This window comes from Helianthus annuus, chromosome 4 (assembly GCF_002127325.2).
Source record: "Helianthus annuus cultivar XRQ/B chromosome 4, HanXRQr2.0-SUNRISE, whole genome shotgun sequence".
In the NCBI taxonomy this organism is placed as follows: domain Eukaryota; kingdom Viridiplantae; phylum Streptophyta; class Magnoliopsida; order Asterales; family Asteraceae; genus Helianthus; species Helianthus annuus.
Genome location: NC_035436.2, coordinates 26,723,427 through 26,729,500, shown reverse-complemented (window position 1 = coordinate 26,729,500; position 6,074 = coordinate 26,723,427).

The following is a 6,074-nucleotide window of genomic DNA, read 5'->3' as shown; positions in this document are numbered from 1 at the left end:
TTAAATGCTTGTATGTATGTTACTCGAACTAAAACCGCACAACATGGATCAATCACACAAGGCTATTGGGCCGTATGGTTTGCACACGGACCAAGGGCAGCCCGTGAAGGGCCGGCCCACTCTCTTTGCACGAATAACATTAGGGAAGGGGGGTAGACTCCTCAATTGTTTTGGCAAAACACTTCACACACAAAAACCCTACTCTTCTCTCTCTCCCTCTCGCTCGAAGCAGGCGGCAATCACTCCCTCTCCATCTCGGCTCGGTTCGGATCAATCCCCATCACACTCTCTTGATCGGTTAGTGTTATATGTACCGATTGTATGTTAATGATGCTTTAATGTGTGTTACAACCTTGTATGATAATCTAAGTTGTTTTGAGAGCATGGTTGATTATGATGTTAATTGATAGTGGTTTGTTAATCGGCTCACACGTATGTACTAGTTAATAATTCACACAAGTCGGATGTATGTAATTAATCAAAGAGTAATTGGTGGTGCTGGATAAACCGGCTGTATGATTATATGTTTTGATAAACTATTGCCCATGCTTGATTTAGGTGGATTGGTTGGATATTGTTCATATGCATGATCATTGATTAATTGCTGATTCGATGTTCTTGAATTGATATGAATATGCATGAAATCCGAATTAACTGTTGATTGATCTAAGTTGAAACTGCCAAAAATTGTTAGCAATTGTTACGGAATGATTAATGCTGTAAATTAGGAAGTTTGTTGCACTCCCGATCTCGACACAGACTGCGAGTCGAGAACCCTTAGTCTCGGCTCGAGACCACAACACTAGCACACAAACAACACAACCCGAGACCACGGTTGCGGGTCCGATTGCGACTCGAGACCGTGAAGTCTCGACTAGAGCATGATGACCCGAGACCTCCACGTTGCGACTCGAGACCCCGAGACCAACACAACTCGAGACCGCACTGACTTGACTCGAGATCGCTGGTTTCGACTCGAGACCAGTTACACATGCACACTGATTTGGGCCTTGCACTGTCACGGGCCCAATTGATTGGGCCGGATAGTTGGACTTGTTTACGTATCTGCTAATTGGACTGTTTAATCTTATTGGGCCGTGAAGGATATTGGATTGGTTATGTTGATTGGGCCGGGGTGTTAGATCGCACAACATGTTGTCGGATCACACAACATGTTGGGCCGGGTACAATTGGGCTTATATTTTAGAACGCACAAGTATGATTATGTTGTGCTCTTGACTGTTAACGTGCAATACGTGTTTGCTATGATTTAATACGTGCATTACTTGAAGTCAAAACCTGACTTGTGTGTATCTGCCGAGCAAACCAAGGTGAGATCACACAGCCAAGGCATGGGATTCCCGGGTTGGGAATTGGGTTGGATTATGTGAAATGGATTATTACTCGTACTTACGCTATCACGAGACTATAGACCATCGTCCTCAGGTTAGTCAGGACACTTACGTAAAACCTACGTAAACTAGTATTTTCCATTGTCTCCCGGGTCGGGAGGGCACTTACGTAAAACCTACGTAAACTAATACCTACTACCGTCTTCCGGGTCGGAAGGACACTTACGTAAATCCTACGTAAACCCCACACGTACCACTGTCCTCGGGGAAGGGCACTCACGTAAATCCTACGTGACCTAGTACGTATTCCTGTTCTCGGTTTAAGAAGAACACATGGTTGCAAATAGTCTAGTAAGTACCATAATGGGAAGCCCCCGTTAGTAAAGATAATAGTGGGAATCCCCCACTAGTAATATATATATAACCATGGGAAACCCCCACCATTAGTACATACATGCATGGGAAGCCCCCACTAGATGAACTTGCGCATTACTGTTATGAACTTACTTTCTGTGAACTCGCTCAACTAGTTGTTGACTCTCTGCTGCATGCCTTGCAGGACCTTAGGTATTTATGGAGCTTGCAGAAGGAGGAGTGGGTCGTTGTGGACAAGGATTCGTGAATGCTTATTAAACACTTATGACATTCATACATTAATACTTATGTTTTGGGCTTTTACTTTAATGCTTCCGCTACTTAAACAAAGTTTGGTTTGAACATCAATCGTATTGATTTGGGTTTTTGAACTACTTTAACTATTATATGCTTGTTCAATATGATTGGTGGCTTGATCCTGGTCATGTCACGCTCCCAAGCGGTGATACTCCGCAGGTGGATTTTGGGGGTGTGACAGATTGGTATCAGAGCCATTGGTTATAGAGAACTTGGTTTTAATATGGGAAAAACATTTTTATTAAAACCAGACTATAACCAGAACAGTGCTCTCAACGATCCACAACGACGCTTCGCTCCACGTGCAAGACTCGACATCCTAGGTAATAAGGTTTATGTTTATTGCCTGCATGCTAGAATTACATAGAACTTTGCTCGTAGTACACTTAGATACACATGACTTTATTACATGAGAATACCTACGTGCTTACGCTTTTCTGTCATCGCCCTACTCGCGGACCATTCTCACTTACGCTACTTTTACAATGAAGATCATGTCTGGACGAATTAACATGACTCAAGCCCAGCTAGAGGCTCTCGTTCAAGCTCAAGTTGCTGCGGCACTTGCAGCCGCACAAGCAGGAGGTCAACCAGCGCAGCATCCTGTCTGCACTTTTAAGAACTTCATGGACTGTCGTCCAAGTACTTTCAGTGGCACGGAAGGGGCAATGGGACTACTCCACTGGTTTGAAAAGCTCGAGTCTGTGTTTGAGATGTGTGAATGCCCTGAGGCTCGCAGGGTGAAATACGCCACTGGCACGCTAGAAGGAATAGCACTAACTTGGTGGAACGCCCAAGTTCAGATCTTAGGGTTGGCAGCTGCTAACGCCACACCCTGGAATGATTTCAAGGAATTGATCAAAAGAGAATACTGCACGCGTGACGACATTCACAAGCTGGAAGATGAGTTTTATCATCTGAAAATGACGGGGTCAGAGATTGAAGCTTACACGAAGCGGTCGAACGAACTGGCCATCTTGTGCCCAACCATGGTAGACCCTCCGATCAAGCGCATCGAACTGTACCTCAAGGGTCTAGCCTCAGAAATTCAGAGCCATGTTACGTCGGCTAACCTACACAATATCCAAGACATCCAGCGTCTTGCTCATCGCCTCACGGATCAGGCGGTGGAACAGAACAAGTTGCCCAAACGCATCAGTGCTACCGCATCAGCCACTACTCCCACTACACCCAGTGACAACAAAAGAAAGTGGGATGGGGATTCTAGCAAAGGTTCAGCAACAGTTCAATCTCAAGCTCAGCAGCAGAAGACTGACCACTACCAGAGTCCTAGTCAGCAATCCTCTGGTGGTCATAAACAGAGAAGGTATCAAGGGTTTCACCCCAGGTGTCACAACTGCAACAGACATCACAGCGGTCAGTGCAACAAGGGTCGTTGTCAAAGATGTCTCAAGATGGGTCACGAGGCCAAAGACTGTAGGAGCCCATGGCCTGCAATTCAGAACCAGCAACCGCAACAACCAGCTCCACAAAACCCACAGCATCAGCCACCACAGCGTGGAAACCAGGGATGTTTCCAGTGTGGGGCAGAAGGTCATTACAAACGCGATTGTCCTCAGTTGAACCAGAATCAGAACCGCAACAACAACAATAACCAGGGCAACGGGCACAACAACGGTGGGAACAACAACAACAATGGCAACGAGGCAAGGGGTCGAGCTTTCGTGCTGGGGCGAGGAGACGCAATGAACGATCCCAATGTGGTTATGGGTAAGTTTCTCCTCGACGATATTTATGTTACTGTTTTGTTTGATTCGGGTGCTGATACAAGTTATATATCGCTAAAAGTCAGTAAATTGTTAAAACGTGCACCAACACCCCTAAACACCAAACACGTCGTAGAACTAGCTAATGGTAAGAGTTTAGAAGCCACGCAGATAGTCAGGGGTTGTAGTATCGTCTTAGCCGGTCAAGTTTTCTCCATCAACCTTATTCCCATAGTCTTGGGAAGCTTCGATATCGTTATTGGGATGGATTGGTTATCCCAACATCAGGCAGAAATCTTATGCAGTGAGAAGATCATCCGCATTCCCCGTACTGGTCAAGAACCTCTCGACGTCCAAGGCGACAAGAGTGGTGCTGTGGTTGGCATCATCTCTTTCTTGAAGGCTCAGAAGTGTCTGCGGAAGGGTCACACCGCAATCTTGGCACTCGTTTCGGATGCATCAGTGAAGGAAAAGAAACTGGAGGATATTCCAGTTGTACGCGACTACCCTCAGGTGTTTCCTGAAGATTTACCTGGATTACCGCCTCACCGTCAGGTCGAATTTCAAATCGAGCTCGCTCCAGGAGCAGCACCCATAGCTCGCGCACCATATCGACTAGCTCCATCAGAATTGGAGGAACTGTCAAAGCAGCTACAAGAGCTCTTGGAAAAGGGCTTCATTCGTCCAAGCTCTTCGCCTTGGGGAGCTCCAGTATTATTCGTGAAAAAGAAAGACGGTACGTTCAGGATGTGCATAGACTACCGGGAACTGAACAAGGTAACGGTGAAGAACCGTTATCCTCTTCCGCGTATAGACGACTTATTCGACCAGTTGCAGGGGTCGAGTTACTACTCTAGATAGACTTGAGGTCAGGGTATCATCAGCTGAGAGTCTGGGATGAGGACGTCTCCAAAACCGCATTCAGAACTCGTTATGGCCACTACGAGTTTCTTGTCATGCCGTTCGGGTTAACGAACGCACCTGCCGTATTTATGGACCTTATGAACAGGGTGTGCAAACCCTATCTTGACAAGTTCGTCATTGTTTTCATCGACGAAATCCTGATCTACTCCAAGAGTCAGGAGGAGCACGAGCAGCACCTACGCCTTATTCTGGAACTTCTTCGAAAGGAACAGATGTACGCTAAGTTTTCGAAATGCGACTTCTGGCTTCGTGAAGTCCACTTCTTAGGCCACGTAGTGAACAAGGATGGGATTCATGTCGATTCATCCAAGGTAGACTCGATCAGAAACTGGCCTGCACCACGTACGCCAACGGAAATACGCCAATTTTTGGGTTTGGCGGGGTACTACAGACGGTTTATTAAAGACTTTTCAAAGATTGCTCAGCCGCTTACACTACTGACACAGAAGGGTGTCACCTACCGTTGGGACAACACGCAAGAAACTGCTTTTCAGCACCTAAAGGATAGACTTTGCAGTGCACCTATCCTCTCATTGCCAGAGGGCACAGACGATTTCGTGGTTTATTGTGATGCATCCATCCAGGGTCTTGGATGTGTATTGATGCAACGGGATAAGGTTATCGCTTACGCTTCGCGTCAACTTAAGATACATGAACGAAATTACACGACGCACGATTTAGAGCTGGGAGCTGTTGTTTTCGCGCTCAAGATATGGCCACACTACCTGTACGGTACCAAGTGCACAATTTACACCGATCACAGGAGTCTCGAGCATATTCTTAAGCAAAAGGATTTGAACATGCGTCAACGAAGATGGGTTGAACTACTTAACGATTACGAATGCGCCATCAAGTACCATCCAGGCAAGGCTAATGTTGTGGCTGACGCCCTCAGTCGAAAGGACACTCTACCTAGACGCGTACGAGCTTTGCAGCTCACTATACAGTCCAGTCTTCCAGCACAGATACGAAATGCTCAGGTAGAAGCATTGAAACCCGAAAATGTCAAAGTTGAAGCCTTACGCGGCTCACGACAACGAATGGAACAGAAGGCAGACGGCGCCTACTATGTAACGGGGCGTATTTTGGTCCCACTTTATGGCGGTCTACGCGAGCTGGTAATGGATGTAGCTCACAAGTCTCGCTACTCGGTACACCCAGGGGCGGACAAAATGTACCACGACATCAGAACTACTTATTGGTGGCCTAGCATGAAGGCCCACATTGCTACCTATGTCAGCAAGTGCTTGACCTGTGCGAGAGTCAAGGTGGAATACCAGAAACCAGCGGGCCTACTTCAACAACCCAAGATACTGCAATGGAAATGGGAAGAAATTTCCATGGATTTCGTTACAGGCCTACCTAGATCCCAGCGTGGGAATGATACCATATGGGTGAT